General features: G+C 40.2%; 1 pseudogene; it reads left to right on the forward strand.

Moving 5' to 3' along the window:
* The first annotated feature begins 1388 nt into the window (after positions 1 to 1388).
* LOC149254320 (iron-sulfur cluster assembly SufBD family protein ycf24-like) overlaps positions 1389 to 18963 on the forward strand; it is a 99440-nt pseudogene continuing 81865 nt past the window's right edge.

Consider the following 18963-nt stretch of genomic DNA (forward strand, 5'->3'; position numbering starts at 1 on the left):
TGGGCCACACCATTGTAAACAATGTAATGTAACGTGGAAGTCCAAGATACCCACATGTAAATCTGAAGAGTCATGTAAAGTTGAAGAGTCATGTAAGTCAAAAAGTCATGAGGGAATTCTAATAATCACAAGGGCTAGTTTTACCCTTGGCTATAAATACCCCTCATTTGTACATGCAAAAGACTTATCACCTTGGCTCCTCCCACATAGACTTGAGAGTCTATACTCTTTTCTTCGAGGAGTGAGCAATCACTCCAACACCCTGCTATCAGGGTTAGTGATGTATGGTGTACAAACGTATCATGGAAATTTTTCTTAATTTAGAAGCCTGATAAAAGGCCAACACATTTTCACACATGTATTGTATTTGTTTGTAAGACTATTCTTTCAACACTTGTAATGCATGTTTCTTTAATATGTGTTAAAATATTTGAACTATTTCAGTTTTTCTAATACATATTATTACGAAAATGTGTTTTATAAATTGTTAACATTGTCTTGCCCGTGTGGGTTATCTCGCCAAACACTTGACATAACCATTCCCATAAACTTGTTATAACGACGTTCACACTCATGTGGACTACTCCACTGGGTGACGTATGTGCTATCCGTTCACTGTGTGTTTGTGACTACCACATCCCTGTGGACTACTCTGATGGAAGTTGTACATGTCATGTTGTGTTTTGTATCTCTGATAGAGTTGGGACTATTCCCTTCCGACTTGAGACTTACTTCCACCCTATCCCTCTGTGGTGAAATAATCTTGACAAAAGTAACACGAAGCACTCACCAGGCATGCGAACCTCATTGTTTGAAGACAAACCATACCACTCTCATTTGCTAACAAGCAAGAGCTAGGGAAAAACTTTAAGATAATGGCAACTGGGCCATCGTACTAGATGGGACTCCTACACAAAATGGTGTGTGAGGTTTAGTTGGGAATTCATACTAGGGAGATCCCGTGAATGTTGGTGGGTGCAGCGCCGTCAACATTTCTAGCACTAGAAGGAGGGCTACTAGTTGTTTATGGTTGAATGTCCTCTCACCCCCACTCATCATCATCTAATAAAGGTAGTAACTCGCACTCCCTCTCACCTAAGTGCAACTCTAAAGTTGGTTATTCCTCACCTCCCAGACGTGAACACAAAGTTTTGTATCAACACCTCTACTCCATCAGTCCCATCACCCGTCAATTTACAAAAGAATTTAGACTAATCCTAGGAATATAACATCTCCCATACACATTAAGGAACCCAAAAGCCACTCCCACAGGAGTTGTTCTATCATCAGTGGAAGAAGGAGTTCTTTCCACACTTGAAGGTCTGGAAGAAGCTGTTGAGAACAGAGAGGAACCTCTGGTCTTCCAATAGGGAGAACGAGACACGCTCATGATCTTGGGCTCCTATTATGGTACAAGAGGTAGAGGGGAAGGAAGCAGACAAGGCGGGGGCATAGACAAACTGACAGACTTAGAGCTGGAACTGTTTTATTCTGAAGAAGAGGAGGAGGACGAAGAAGAAGAGGACATGGTTGACCAAAACTTAGAATGGATGACTCAGGGACCATTGGCTCTCCCAGGTTCTTTTTACGCGATACCAAAGCATTCAGAGAGAATGCTCACAGGGTATGACCCTGACAGCATAGTGAAGGCAGAATACCATTTAGACAAATTCTATCTACAACTATGGACACTCGAGGTACGATATGACAATGTTGCATGCATATTGTTTCCATGTACCTTGGATGGCCATGTAGAAGTATGGTATCATAACCTTCTTGTAAACTCCATCCTTAACTGGGATATGTTCAAATGCATGTTTCTGGAAAAGTTTGCTGATGACAAGACCCTAGCCATGCTACTCAAAGAGTTGGGAAGCCTGAAGATGGAGTCGAAACAAAAGGTAAAGGATTTCAATCAGACGATTTTTTTCATATTGAATAAGTCTGCATCGAACACAAAGCCTCATGAATCCATCACTTTTGACTACAAAACATCCATACTTCCATCCAACATTGCGCAGTTCATCAAGCAAGCTATGAAACCGACAATATTAGAAAACTGTGAAGAGGCAAACATTATAGAAAAGGAACTACACGCGATTGGATTCATCAAGGATGATGAACCATTGAAGGACTCTAGAGATGCAAGAAAGAATCCCTAGGATGTGATAAGTAAGGGTAAGGACAAGGAAGAAATCAATATTGAAACCCTTACTCTTTTTGTCAACAACTTGACAACAGAAATGTCCAAGCTCAAACAACGAACAATTGACACATCTGTGATTAGCTGACTGCCGAGACAAATACAATGAAGCATGTCATCAAGCAACATCGCTTCCGGGCTAAAACTTCTTATAGATCCAGCTCAATGTTCCTGATAGAACGATGCACAAATAAATATTTTTTCTCATTCCATGAAGATGATCACCCGGAAATGTCTTGCTTGGATTGGAAATGAGTTGCGGGCTTGGTGTGCAACCATATGCCAAACATAGTGAGTAGTACACAGTGTCAACTAAGAGACATAGATGACAATTAAGATGCTACACTTGATCAGGCACCCAACACTGGGTAGGTAATCAACACATATCAGTGCTCACAAGAAGCGTAGAAGACAAACACCGAGAAGTAGCCCCAAAAAAAAAATGGTCGTTACAATCTCAGGAGTCAAGGGGCTGCCCCTACACTTGGGAAAATGCAAGAAAGGCTTGAATTGTTGAGGAAGGTTGATCCACTAGCCGTCCAAAAGCAGAAAACAAAATGGAATCTTGGCAAAATAGTGGCGAACAAGAGTATGTTCATGAGCAGTAAACTGCAGAACACCCCGTCAGACAACACGAACACCAGTCTCACCCCAGACATCTCAGTGATTCTACCCACTTTGGATTACAATATCAGGGAAGACATGAAGAAAACATGCAAAAACATCATTTTGTTCGAGTTGGCTAAAATTCAGAGTCAGTGAGATATTCTGTTGCGTGCAATGGGGAAGACATCTATGGACAACAGAACCTCTACAAGAAAGGGAGCAATCACATCTCCTGGATCACCCACAAGTTTGCTCAACACACCTTGGATGGAAGAAGCAATTTCTTTTCCCTCCATCCCTGCTTTCATTTGAAATATTTAACTGTAATGTTCCCAAATGTTTGGTTGATTCTGGCACGTCAACCAACATCATGCCACTCTCCATTGCTAAGAAGATCAGTGCACAATGGAGCAAGACATTCGCGCATATCATCCAACTCGATCGGAAATGAGTACTAACCATTGGTGAACTCTGGGATGTGATCATCTGACTATCTCATGACAACCACATTCACCAATGCATAAATATTGTTGTTGTGGACATGTCAGAAGAATATGGCTTACTACTTAGTGGAGACTGGTCTAGCAAGTTGAATGGATACCTTACTACAGACTGGTCACACTTATGGCTTCTCTATAAAGGAAAAATCAATCAAATTTGGGTCTTATACGAGAGATACATGAGGCATAACATCACTCCCATCAATGCAAAGAACAAACAATTGGCCTTCGTAGAGCTCATGTTCGACAATTGCCTCTTGGACACAACGCTGGGGTGTTATCTCACATAGCGAGCTCCAACCCCACCAGACATGCAGTTGGGTATCCTTCCTTGCCCAACTAATGGAAATGAAACTTGTATATTGCATTGTAACACTAGTAGCAGTAGCAATAGCAGTAACAACAGTAGCAGTAGCAGTAACAACAGTAGCAGTAGTACAAACGTGTCGAATGGTCCGTGTACATATGAGTTGTGGACCATGTATTTTGACGAATCAAAGACAGAGGATGGCTTTGGAGTCGGGTGTGCCTTGATTGACCCAAAACACAAGAAACACTTGATCTTGAGTCACTTGGAGTTGTAGTGAATGAACAAAATTACTGAATATGAAGCACTCATGTTGCGCTTGCAAAAGGCCATTAGCCTTAAATTTGTTTCACTCAAAGTGTTAGGTGATGCAGAAATCGTGTTACGATAGGTACATAACACCATACAATGTTTATCACCTCATCTAAAAATTTACCAGTAATAGGTATGGTGGCTAATCTCTAACTTCCAAGAATTCAATATCATTATTGTGCTAAGAAATTGTAATGTAGATGCTGATACCTTAGTAAACGCAACTGCTAGCATGACACCACTTGGCGATAGATTTACTGTGGAAATTTTGTATAATCATTCTATCTTTGATAGCATAACTAATGTACACATTTTTTACGATGATCAATAGATACTACACTTCATTGATAGCGTTGATGCCTTCAAGGACACATTGACTGATGAAGATGAGCATGAGCAGTCCCTCCAAGATGCAGTTGATGATAACAAAGGAAACCTCATCCCCAAGGGTGCGGTTTCTCTCAAAAGGCTCTATGACTTGTAGGACAACTTTCAAGGATCAATAAATAGAAAAACCCATAGTTCCACAATGATGAACGAACAAATAAATCTCAAAACAAACCACAATCCAGAGTTCGTTAGTCTCAGTTCATTCTGCACACTGTAGGAGCGACAAATTTTTGACTGCTTATTCAAAACATATCAGGATGTGTCCACGTGGGAACATGATGGCCTGAGTACATATGACACACAAATAATCCAACACGTTATTTCAAACAAAGAAGGGGTCAAGCCATTACAGCAAAAACTAAGTAAAGTACATCTGTCACTTGAAAACCTTATACAGAAAGAATTGACTAAGTTGTTGGATACTCGGATCACTTATAGAGTTTGTTATTTTACATTGGTTTCTAGTTTAAGTTATGTACATAAACAATCTGGGGGAATCTACTTATGCATAGATTTGTGAAACTTGAATTGCTCCCAGAATAAAAACAACTACCCTGCGCCATCATAGTAACCTATGTTACCCGCAGTATCTGGAGTAGGAATCTTGTCTTTTCTTAATGGTGTTTCGGGATACCACCAGTTTCCAGTAGTGGAACCTAATAGTCTGATACTAGTTCAAGAGAAGCTTGGCCCACACACGTACCATCTACAATCACTCGATGGGAGGTTTGACAACCTTCTTATCAATGACCAAGATCTCAAACTTTGTTTTTAGTATGGTCGGGCCGCACCCCATGCCATGTACATAGTATGTTTACTGCTTGTTTTTTTGATTTGCTTACTATTTTCATTTGATTTGTTTTTCTTGTTTAGTATCCTCCTATTTTTGGTTTTGTAAATAATTTCTACCCTTTACTAATTTATGGCTTGTTAATGAGTATGTGGCTAAGATCAAAAGAGTCTTGTGATAGTGTAGCACTTGGATAGTCCTACGTCCATCTTCTCTGTGCTTGGGTGCAACCTTCGACTGATGAAGTCTTGACAAAAAATATGAGTTGTTTGCAAGGGAAGCTTGGGTCCAACCATGAACCCGTGTCCACAATGGGAAAACCCCATTCCTATTCTCAACCTTCTGCTCTGTGTGTTCAAGCTCATCCAACTAGTAGAAATGGAGAAGGGGAAAAATCTAAACGAGCAGACCTATGTCATAGGTCTTACATGATTCTATGAAGGAACAACCTCCTCTACTCTTAATAAGTTGGGATCCCTCCTCCACAGCAAAATAAATAAGTGCCCATGCATAGCCCTCTTTTGAAAAAAATATCTAAAGGCAAAAGAAGAGAAAGGCTTCCTACATAGAGAGGTGAAGCATGCAACCCGACCAGGGTACTGAATAGGCTCTCTGGCAGTAGAGAAATGTGTATATTCTGGCATGAATCCACCGGGGCATTGTCTAGGCCTAATGGTAATGGAGAAACACCATAGATGAAAGCTTATACTCTGAAAATTTTAGCTTTCAAATAAAACTACCGTTCCCGATTTCGAAACACTGTGATCAAGCTGAAACTTGTTGTTGTGTTTGACTGAGTTGGCAAAAGGTGAACCATGTTTGTCCATGGGGTAAGTCAGGAAGCCAAAGTGACCCACATAGTGATTCAATACTCCCTCAAAGACCAAGGTCTGTGCTGTCAATGGACCAAAACAGAGAATCTGGAGTTCAATGAGTTTGTCGCCAAGTGTTGTAGCGGCTACAACACCCTCCAAAATTTTGGATTTCATGTAATTTCGGAGCCTTCCTTCGGTTTTTCGTTGCTTTTTGCAATCACTTGTGCTCATCCCATGAGCCCATGTTGAGTCTTTGCACCCTCCTCTCTTGATCTTCATTGGACAAATTTTTGCATGTTGAGTCTTTGCACGCTCCTCGCTTGACCGTCATTGGACAAATTTTTGCCTGTTGGTCACAATGTCATGCTTGCAGTAATGTTCTTCCCATGCACAAGGCCTACCTTCATGTGTACATGCTGTGTCTACTGTCTAAGCATGTATCACGCTCACACACAAATTTTTATGCATTGGCGCGCAAGCGTCATCGTGGTCATTCAATGATTTATCATAAGTGTCGCGCTTGTCGCTCAAACCATCGGTCAGTTGCACTAACTGTATGTTTTCTTGATGGTTTAAGGTGTCTTGTCGTCAAGTCATGTTGAGTGTCTGTTCGCGAGGTCATGCATGTATGAAGTCACTCATTCACACACTTGGTAATTTTGACTGAAACTCTGTTGACAAGATCATCCTCCGACAATGGGACATCCGTTGAGCTGCATTGTGCAATTTCAACTCTTAGTGATCATGTATTATTGCCTAGAATTGCATAGAGCTTGAGTTTGCTTCTCAGGAAGTCTGCAGTGCGGAATACTGGAATCAACTTGACCGTTTGTCACCTAGAACAACGCAGAAGTTTCTGAGCAAGTCATCTCAAGCTGTGTTGCCTGCAAGCACATCAACCAAGCCTCCATCTAGTCAATTGGATGGTTTGACTAGGCAGTGACCCTACTCCTCACTCCAAAAAATTATGTAGAAGCTGCCAAGAATGCCCACCTATTTATACACCTCTCTAAAGGAACAACCTCTTCTCCTCTCAATAAGTTAGGATCCCTCTTCCACCTATAAAATAAATAAGTTCCTATGCATACTTCTCTTTAAAATAACAAAGACGAAAGAAGAGAAAGGATTCCTACGCAGAGAGGTGAAGTAGGAATCCTCACGGGGTGCTGGCCAGGCTCACTGGTAGTGGAGAAATTTTTGTGTTCCTGCGTGACCCTGTCAGGGTACTGTCTAGGCCTGCTGACAGCGGAGCAACACTAGAGATGAAAAATATACTCTGAAAATCATAAGCTCGTGAGCTAAACTACCCTTCCCAATTTGAAACATTGTGATTTGGCTAAACATTATGTTGTGTTCAAATGAGAAGGTGTCAAGGGATCCATGAATTTTATGGGGTAAGTGGAGAAACCAAAGTAATATGCATAGTGAACCAATACTTCCCGAAGGACCAAGGCCCTGCACTAAAAATGAACCAAGACAGAGAAGCTAGTGTTCAACCAATGTGTCACCAAGTGTTGTAGAGGTCACAAGACCCTCCAAAATTATGTCTTGCACTCAAATTTCAAAGCCTTCTTTAGTCTTTCCCTTCATTTTTGCAAGAACTCGAGCTCATTTCATGAGCTTTCTTAGAGTCTTTTCAACTCTTTTGCTTGCTTGAGTAATTGTCCTATTTTGGCATGTTGGAGTGTTTTATCATGCTTGTAGTCCTTTTCTGTTGAGTCTAAAGGTTTGTCTTTCTTTGTTTGATTTGTCCTAGCTATGTAAACATCAGTGACACTCATAAACAAAGTTTTAAGCATTTTCATACAAGTGTCATCATGGTAGTCCTAGGGCTATCTCAACTGTGGCACTAGTCGCTTTTTGTTCTAGACTGTCTCAGACATGGTAATGCTTTTACTTGTTATTTCGATGGTCTATGTTGTCGTGTTCTCAAATATGATAAGTTTGTGATCACAGTTTCAAGTCTTCACAAAGTTCACTTGCCTCCCACACTTAGCCGCTTTTCCAGAAATGCTCCTGACTAGGCAACTCTCTTTCACTCGACCCTGATTGAATTGCGCACTGCGTAGTCTTAGTCCTCTATGATGTAACTGTGCTGGCTAGAACTATGCAGTTCATAGTCACTATCCTCTGGGGCATTTTCACTGAGTAATTCAAGAGCTGAGAAAACTGCCTTCCTCCCCAGAATTGTGCAGTAGCTTCTTCAAGCCCAACCTGAACTGCACATTTTGCAAGATCAGTCACCAAGCTTCCTCCCTGCCTGTTGCAATTCCGCAATGCATGTATTATATATAAATATATATATATCCTATCACTATTACGTTTATACATGTATTATGCTAGTTTGGTGCTCTTGCAGATGAGGTATCCTCCCCAAATTATACGAAGGTATGTTGGTCTATTATGATTTGGTTTAGCTAACATATCATGCCTTGCAAGAAAGATATCAAAATAACTAGCAAGATGGTAGACTACAAATACTCTCCCTTTGAATCAGATGAGAAACATGTTGGGTACTATTCTAACTTAGAAGACACATTGAGAATCTTGAAGGAATAAATAAGGAGTTGTAAGGTGGAAAATGAAAAAATCATGCAGGAATAAGAGAAACAAGTAGATATTAAATGAATACTTCTTTAAAGTTTGTCAAAATTGTAGTGGCAAGGGCCGCTTCGGATCAGCCATGGATAGGAGGAAAAAACTAATGGGGCATATGGCAGTAGGTCTCGTTGTGGCCACAGGTCCAATAGAGATGACATAGTTAGAGATGAAGGATTAATGTTAGATACTCTGGATAGGAGAGGTGATAGATACATGTATTATTATAGTTATGATTCTGATATGAACCATGATTGTCATCATTATCATCCTTATAGGAGGAGTGATAGGGGATACTTTCCAAATGAGTTTAAAAAATCAAAGCCACCAACATTTGATGGAGATGTGAAGAAGGCAGAAGATGTAGAGGCTTGGATACCTGGGATGAAGAAGTTATTTGAGTTGCATGAGTATACAGATAATATGAAGGCCAAAATATATATCTTTAGCCTAAGAGGTAAAGAAGACATCAGGTGGGAAGATGTGAAGCGGGTTAGAGACATCAGGACATATTACTTGAATTGTAGTTCAAGAGTATTTTTAGGAAGAATTACTTGTTAGAAAGGTACTACGATAGTAAGGCCAAAGAATTCTATGAACTAAAGATGGGATTAATGAAAAATGAAGAGTACATGACTAAGTTTCTAGAGATATTTAGGTATTTACCATATCTTAAATATGATAAGGCTAAAGTTCAACGACTTATCAATGGCTTTCCATTAGAATTTAGAGATCGGATTGAGTATGATGAGCCTCGGTCACTTTAGGAAGTTATTGCGAAATTTAAGCATTTCTATGAACAGTCAAAGTGTAAGAATGAATATCAACAAGGATGGAAAGGGAAAGACAAAGGTAAAGGTAAATGGAAACCAAAAATAATAATGCCTTAGAACGCAGAAGAGAAAGAAAACAGGGCACCACAAAAGAGGTTCAATGCAGCTAGACAGGGACATGGGTCACAACAACAACATAGATGTGAGGGTACTAGTCGGTTGGAGTGTTGGACATGTGTTAAGGAGCACCTTAAGAGAGATTTCGATAGAATCAGGATGGCAGGCCTCCAATATATAGTGCACAGGAGGCACAAACTATTGGAGATGTTCGTAAGGGTGTTCCTCGTATCTATGCAACATTGAATAACAAATTGGTAGACCATCAGAAATCTATCATTGAGATGTACGATAAGCTTTGTGATCAATTTATTTATATTTTGATTGACCCTGGATCTAGCTATAGTTATGTTAGTCCTAACTTGATGGATAAGTGTGGTTTGAGTGAAGAAGTGCATGCAAAATCTTGGTTAGTGTAGTTGGCTATAGGTACAAAGAAGTGAGTTCATCAATGGATTGGAGATTGTGCATTTGATTTAAATGGTATGCCTACCACAACACATTTGAATGTATTACCCTTGAGATCATACATGATGTTGTTGGGCATGGATTGGTTATACCTTCATAGAACCAAGGTGGATTTTTATGACAAATCCATTGAGTGCTTTGATGGCAATGGGGAACCAAGAGTTTTGTGAGGTAAGAAGAAAACCACATCAGTTAGGATGGTGAAAGCTAAGTAGGAAAAGTGTAGTCGCAGAAAGGGGTGTGTGTTATTTGCAGTGCACATTTATAGTGACAAAGGTAAGGAAGCTGAGGATGCATATGTTTTGAGCATGTATCCATTTCTACAGTAGTTTCAAGATATATTTCCTGAGGAGATTTTAGAGTTTCCACCTCACAGGGAAGTAGACTTTTCTATTGATTTAGTGACAGGGGTAGCTCCAGCATCAAAATCACCTTGAGAACACCTCAGTTGTTAGAGTTGAATTTGCATTTGAAGGAAATGTTGGAGAAGGAATACATTAGGCCAAGTGCATCACCATGCGGCGCATTGATAATGTTTGTGAAGAAGAAAGATGGTACTCTCAGATTGTGCATTGACTATAGGTAGTTGAAAAAAGTGACCATCAAGAACATGTATTTGTTACCGAGGATTGATGACTTATTTGATTAGTTGAATGCAACAGCAATGTTCTCGAAGATTGATCTGAGATCCGGATATCACCAGGTACGCATCAAAGAGAATGACATTTACATGACAACTTTCTGGACCAGGCATGGGCATTATGAGTTTGTTGTAGTTCCATTTGGTTTGACTAATTCTCTAGCTAAATTTATGTGCTTGATGAATAGCGTGTTGCGTCCGTATTTGGATAAGTTTGTTATTGTTTTCATTGATGACATATGGTATATTCTAAAAATGAGAAATAGCATGCCTAGCATTTAGCAACAGTATTGAGGTTATTAAGAGAGCATCAATTGTATGTTAAACTCATCTATTGCACTTTCTTTTAGACTGAGGTACACTACTTGGGATGTGTTGTTTCCAACGAGGGAATAACACTGAATCCATAAAAGATAACGACCATCATGGAGTGGGTAGCTCCTAGAAATGTGGATGAGGTGAGATATTTCATGGGGTTTGCAAGCTATTATAGGAGGTTCATCAGGAACTTCTTGTAGATTTATTATCCTATCACATCATTGCAAATGAAATGTAAGAAGTTTTAATGGACAGAGGAGTGTGAGGCTAGTTTTGAGTAGCTTAAGTAGTTGTTGACACATGAAACGGTGCTACAGATTATAGATCCAGACAAAGAGTTTGTAGTATGTTCAGATGAATGCAAAAGAGGACTTGGTGGAGTCCTTATGTAGTATGGACATGTGGTATTCTATGAGTCATGACAAATAAATGAGCATGAGCAGAACTACCTGACACATGATTTTGAGTTAGAAGCTATCATACATGCATTGAAGACATGGAGGCACTATCTTCTTGGTAGGAGGTTTGTTCTAGAGTGATCACATTGGGTTGAGGTATTTGTTTGAGAAACCAAATATGAACATATGGTAGGCTAGATGGTTTTCCATGACCAATGAGTTTGACTTCAAGATTAGGTACATCAAAGGAAAGGAGAATAGGGTGGTAGATGCTATTAGCGGACAGATACAAGTAAATCATATAACGACTATTAGCTCCTATGGGACAGATTTATAGGATAGTATCTTGCAGGAAAGTCAACATGATCTTAGGTATATGGAGATTGTGCACAGGTTGCAACAGAGTACATGAATAGGTATAGTAGTACAAGTATAAGTACATGTGAAGGTGAACAAGATGTGGACTATTGTCCTACAGTAGATGGATTGGTTATATTTAGGGACATGTTATATGTGCCAAACAATAGTGAGCTCAAGAAGGTAATATAGAGGTATTTTCATGTGAAACCATATTCAGGCCATGCAGAATAATAGAATACATTGACCACGGTGAAGAAATTTTATTATTGGTTGAATCTGAAGGAGGGTGTACCAAAGTTTGTGGCTAAGTGTTTCGATTGTCAGCATGTGAAGGTAGAATGTAAGCATCCAGGTGGACAACTACAGCCAATTGTGATCCCAGAATGGAAATGGGAGGTCATTTCCATGGACTTTATCATAGGTTTTCCGAGGATAGTGAGACAACGCAATTCCATCATGGTTGTTATGGATAGGTTGAGAAACGTTTCAAAATTCATTCCAATGAATTATACATTATGAAATAGCGACATAGAACATGTATTCACTTGAGATGTGATAAGATTACATGGAATTCCAAAGAAGATTGTGTCAGAGAGGGATGAAAAGTTCACTTCCAAGTTTTGGAAGGGGTTTGAAGGTTTTGGCATAGAGCTGGTCTTCAGTACAACTTATCATCCACAGACAGATGGATAGGTTGAGAGGGTCAACAGGATATTGGAGGACATGTTGAGGATGTACACGATGCATCAACAATGAAAGTGGGAAGAGTATCTTCCACTGGTATAATTCACATACAACAATGGGTATCAGAAATATTTGAAGATGAGTCTATTTGAGGCGTTGTATGGGCAGAGTTGCAATACTCCCATCAGTTGGAGCGATGTAGTTAATACGGTGATGATTGGACCGAACATGTTGACAGACATGGAACAAGAAATGCAGGTTATAAAGAAGAATCTAAAGATAATGTTGGGTGTAGAGCATGATTATTTAGAGGTCTTTGTTTCAGCTAGATGTATACCTCAAGAATATTATACACCCCTCCACGCGGGGGGGTGCGGGGGGGACTTGTCCCCCCTGAGGGGCCAGCAATCCCCCGACGGGTGTTTCAAGGGTAGCGCCTCCGAAGCGAAAAACAGATGTAAAATTGCCTTGTAAAAGTATAGTAATTTCTAGTCAATCTGGCCGTTCATTAGGCAAATGATCTGACAGTAGAATTTATGTTTAGTTTAGGGTTTTTTGCCCTATAAGGAAACCCCCTCTCTTTGTATGAGGGTATTGTATTGAGGCTAGGTAATAGATGTGTATTCTTCGAGCGAGAAATGGAGAGGTGAGACTGTGAGAGAAAACAGAGGATATTACAGCGGATCTGTTGTAGGTTGTGTCTCTTCATTTTGATGGATAATAGAAAGGAAGGACTAGCTGTTCAGGGTGGATGTAGCCCAAACTGGGTGAACCACGTATATCTGTGTTTCTCTAGTTTTATTTGTTTTTGTTTTTCCACATATTATATGTCTTGCATTTCTCTATCATATATATAATTTTTCTAGCAGGCAACATAGGATAGGCATAAGAGCTATGCAAATCATAATAGGTTTTTCAAGGAGTTCCAGGTTGGGAAAAATGGGTGCTTGCGCATCAAACCAAGGAAGAGCTCATTACATATTCGATCATGTGCCAAGATGGCACCACGGTTTTGTGGACCCTTTAGTATTATTTAGAGGATTGGGAAAGTATCCAAACAACTTACACTGCCTCTGATAGTGAAATTCCATGATCTTTTCCATGTGTCATTGCTAAAGAAGTATGTTAAATATGTTGACCATGTGAGTGTCTGGTCTGTATTCCAGATGGAAGTAGATGGAGAATTCCACATGGAGCCTCAGTGTATATTGCGGAAAAAGGTGCTCAAGCTTCGGAAGTGAGCAATCGAGCAAGTTAAAGTGTAGTGGAAGAAATTTGGGCCTGATGAAGCTACATGGGAGATGGAGGATCATGTGCGTGATATGTATCCTTCATTGTTTGTTGGTTGAGGCAAAGCAATTTTGGTATGGTGTTTTGGTATATCTCGTTGGTATGTCTTTTGGTACATGTTTTGTGATGTTTTGATATATGTACATATGTTTATAGATTTAAATACCACCATGAGCTATGTTACAAAGCTCCAATAAGTGGTATGGGTGTCATGTCATTATGATTCTATGTTGTCATGTTGATTTGCTTTTCAACAGGGTGATCATTGTAAATACTGCATCAAACTATGTTATAAAGATCCATGGGTAGTATGTTTGTTTTTCAATGGTTTTGTTGCGTTATAGGTGTGGTTGAACATCGAGGATGGTGTCCCCCAAGGGGGATAGTTGTGTAACAACCCTCATGAAAATTCCATGTAATAAAACTTAATAAAAGAAAAAATAATAACCAAGATTGATGGGACACTTATTCCATGATGAATGTTGGGAAAAACATCCTAGTGGGTGCTCATTTGGTTTATTACGGCTAAGGAAATTGACAAAGGCAAAGGAAAAATGGCATTTTTGGCACATTTATTTATGAAAATAATGGAAATTAAGAGAAAAGGAAGGTGAAAGATCATAGGTTGCATGTGAGGAGGAAAATGAAGAAAATATGGGCCTAAGTGATAAAAAGGCTTATGAGGATCAGTTGGTACCTTTTGTGAGTTCATTTTTGGAGCTTTCTCATTATTCTCTCTCTCTCTCACTCTTGGATACATAGATTTTTCTTGGAGCAATTTGGCATTGGATCAAGAGAGGAAAAGAAGGCAAGAGGAAGGAAGGGGAAAGTAAGGAAGAGCAAGATCAAGCAACTACAATAGTATTCCTTGCAGGTATCGATTTGCATGTGTTTTTCCTTGCTAGATTTGGTATTCATGGTATTTTATGTGGTATTTTTCTATTATGGCATGGGTTTTTCTAGGTGTGACAATGTTTTCAGCCTAGCCTTGCCCTTTCCTGATAGCCATGTGTTGACGGTGCTGATCCTGCCAACATTCAGGGGATCTCCCCAGTATGAAGTCCTATTAGACCACATACCATTTGGTGTAGGAGACCCATCTGGTACGATGGCCCGGTTTCCATTATATTAAAGATCTACCTCAACTCTTGCTTGTCAGCATAGGAGAGTGGTTTGCTTTGTCTTTGAGAAGTAAGTTTGTGTGCCTAGTTAGTGTAAGTGTCACTTGTGTCAATGGTTCTTTCACTATTGAGGGAGAGGGTGAGAGTGAGTTCCAAGTCGATTGGGAGAAGTCCCAACACTGCTAGGAACACACAACACAACAGAACATGCACAACTTCCAGAGGATCAGTCAACATGGATGCAACAGTCACAACATACAAGGTAAGATAACACATACAACACTTAACGGATCAGTCCGAACGAGTGCGACGGTTGTTACAACAAGATTCATGCGAAAGGTCTCTTTGATGTCTTGGAGAATAGTCTACATGGGTGAGACAACATTAAAAACACATACAATGCATTTCCATTAATAGATTATGCATTACAACAAATGAAGCAGTTTAGATGTAGAACACAGGTTAAAGAAACATGCCTTACAAGTGTTAAAGATTAGTCTTATAATAGATACAATACATGTGTGAAAACGTGCTAGCCTATTAGCAGGCTTATGAATTAAGTGAAAGTTCCAAGACACATCGTTACACCATACATAACTAACATCGAGTGTGGGGCATTGGAGCCACTACTTTCTCCTCAAAGAAAAGGTTAGAGACTCTCTTGGCTATGTGGTTGGAGCTGAGGAGAAAAGTCCCTTACATGTACAAATGAGGGGGTATTTATAGCCAAGGGTGAAACTAACCCTTCTGGCTGTTCAGCTACCCTCATGACCGTTTGAATTCCATGACTTTTTGACTTACATGACTCAAGTTTGTTCAACAAGTGGGTCTCTTAGACTTCCACATTACATCACATTGATTGACAACAAGCCCATAGTGGAGATTTGGGCGACATGATTCATGATGTGACTTGTCATGACTTGACATGATAGTTCTAGTACATTCATGTTGCTGTTGAAGTGCATGTCGAGCTGCAATGCTACTAGGTGATGGATGTCTTCATGGTGTATTCAGAACTTCACCTTCGCATTGCGAAATTCACAGAGTCTTCGATGGTCCTTGGTTCACTTGATGAAGCTTTAACATGTTGTTCCTTTCTTGCATGTTGGAAGGCTTGACAAGCTCATTAGTTTGCGAAGGTGAACGTTAGTTGCATTTCTTTGTTTCACATGTATCATTTGGTCATCCGTTGGTGAACTTGTCCTTCTACATCTACTCCCTTTGTTCATCCTGTTCGTCGTCTTGCCATGTTTGTTGGTGTACCTGTACCTGCAGTCACTCATCATGAGACAACATGAAATCCAAAGCCTCCTAGTCTACCATGACACATGATCATTTCATATGCAGGTGACCGGGAGAGCCAACAAGGTTGTGTTGCGGTATGATGGTTCCAGGCATTGTTGATGAAAACTGCGCAAGAGTCATTGAGTGATGAAGAGAAGAAATCTGAGTTGACAGTGATTATCTGCGAGCTCTGACTCGGTTGGGAGACAAAATTGTGCAAAGTTTTGGAGGGACACTTTGGGCTACAGGAAGGCAAGATAGGTATTCTCTATGCATTTTTTGGAATGAATGGGAAGTAGGACTAGGCAACTTGATTTGCACAATTTTTGAGAGGAGCAAGCCGGGCTGCATGAAGGGTCAGCAAGCAAGGATTGCACAGTTTTTTGGGGGAACATCCCAAGAGACTACCAACAAAAATTTCCCAATTCCCAAAGGGAACTCGTAATTGTGGTCACTCGTAGCCAAAACATCACAATTCCAGGAGGGAACTAGTAGTTGGCTATTGGGGTCACTCGCAGCCAAAACTGTGCAATTCCTAGAGGGAACTAGTAGTTGGCTGGTCAGCAGAAACTATGCAATTCCTGGAGGTAACTGATAGTCTCCTGCTAGGAGCTATAGGCAGGGAAATTGGACTAAAACTAGGAAGCCAACCTACTAATCATCTTTGCGTAATTTCTAAGTTGAGCGGACTATTGGACAACAGAAGGCTTGCTCATGAAAACTGCACAATTTCTTGGATGAGCAGTTGGTCAACTGTTCGAATGACTGACTGGGAAAATTGCATAATTTTCTGAAGGAGACAGGGATGGGCACTTAGTGTCTGTATGGCCTGTCTACATAATTTCCTCATTTAGTTGAGCGAGTGAGGCAATGGCCTCTACGCAATTTTTGAAGGGAGTCAGTCCCAGGGTGACTGTCAGGTCTAACTATCTAGGTGGTCAACGTGGAAGTTTATTTGATTGCTTGCGAGCAGTGTAGCTTGAAAAAACTAGCTTGGTGCTTCTACACTATTCTTGTTGACAGTCGATCGAGTCGAAAGTTGGGTGAGGACCTGACTGTCAGAGGGGAGTCTGATCATAAGAACTTCAACAAAAATGACTAAGCGTGTGAACGATCGAAAGATACATAGGTGATCATAAAAACACACACTCACATGACATGACAATGAAACGACTCAAACCATCTAGATGCACATGTTCAACATGACTGACTAATGGTGCAAGTGACAAGAACGACAACGAATGTGACTTCGTGTGTGAGTGTGAAATATGCTTTGATAGTGAACATAACAAGCACATACAAAACAAGGACTTTGAGCATAACCAGAACATGGTCGCAAGCATGACTTAGACATTAGCATGCAGAAACTTGAATGTAATGAATAAAAAAGGTGGATGTAAATACTCACACAAGCTCATGGAGTGAACCCGAGTGTGTGTAGTCATACATTGAAACTCTTCAAGGGAGGCTCTAAAATTGGTGCAGGCCAAAATTTTGGAGGGTGGTTGTAGTCGCTACAACACTTGGCGACGCACTGGGAGTATTGAATCGTTGTGTGGGTTACTTTAGTTTCCCCACTTACCCAATGGGCATACGTGGTTCACACTTTGCCAACTCAGTCAAACATAATCAAAATTTCAGCTTATATCTCAGTGTTTCGAATTCAGGAAGGGTAGTTTAGCTCGCAAGTTGAATATTTTCAGAGTATAAGTTTTCATCTTTGGTGTTGCTCTGCTGCCAGCAGGCTTGGACAGTACCCCGATGGAGTCATGTAGGAACACATACATTCCTTCAATACCAGCGAGCTTGGTTAGTATCCCAGTGGAGTTGCATGATTCACCTCTCTATGCAGGAAGCCTTTCCCTTCTTTCACCTTTATATTTTTCAAGAGCACTGTGCATAAAAAATTATTTATTTTTTGGGTGGAAGAGGGATCCTGAATTATTGAGAGCAGAAGAGGTTGTTCCTTCAGAGAAGCATGTAACACCTTTAGCACAGGTTTTCTCGTTTAGATTTTCCCCTTCTCCATTTCTACTAGTTGGATGAGCTTGAATACACAGAGCAGAAGGTTGAGTATAGGCATGGGGCTTCCCAGTGTGGGCACAGGTTCACGGTTGGACCAGAACTTCCCTTGTAGATGGTTTGTATTTTCTGTCAAGTTTTCATCGGCTGAAAGATACAACCAAACAAAGATAAGGTGGACACAAGATTGGCCAAGTGCTAAAGTTTCACAAGTTTCTTACAACTTCAGCCACATACTCTATTCAAATTTGGAACATAGTAGTTGGCAACACTTATTTCCAGAAACAAAAATAGTAATATATCAAAAAAACAAAATGAACGTGAACAAAAAATAGTAAGCAGAATCAAACAATGTAAAAAAAAAGATAATAAGCATGATTGAAGCAAAAAATAGCAAGCAAACTATGTACAAGGCATAGGCATAGCCCGACCTACTAAAAATAATTCTTGAGATCTTGGACATTGGCAAGAAGGTTGTCAATCCTCCTGCCCAGTGACTGCAAATGACACGTGTGTGGGCCAAGCTTCTCGTGGACCAATGAAAGTTCACTGGGTTCTGCTACTTGGACCTGGTGGTATTCTAGAAGACCTTCAAGTGAAGACAACACCTCTGTTTGAGGTACTGCGTGCAACAAGGGATCAGATGATGGCATGGGGTAGTTGTTCTTATTCTGGTAAGGGTTCAAGTTTTTGAGGTCAATGTATAAGTGTATTTTCCCATATTTCTTATGTGTGAGATTTAAATTAGAAAACCAAGTATGATGAAAAACTTTGCAAGTAGTCCAATGACTTAAAATGTTAGTCAAATTTTTCTATAAAAGGAGTGCAAACAACATGTATGTGTCACCTGATCTTTGTTGTGATGGCTTGTCTCCTCATTTACCTGGAATCTCATTTTGGATTTCTCGTGAGCAGTGTGTACTCAGGTCATCATCAACCCGTGCAGACCTATCCTTGTACTGTTTGT

This window comes from Pinus tabuliformis, chromosome 7 (assembly GCF_031772625.1).
Source record: "Pinus tabuliformis cultivar Carrire ecotype Pingquan chromosome 7, CPIR1, whole genome shotgun sequence".
NCBI lineage: Eukaryota > Viridiplantae > Streptophyta > Pinopsida > Pinales > Pinaceae > Pinus > Pinus tabuliformis.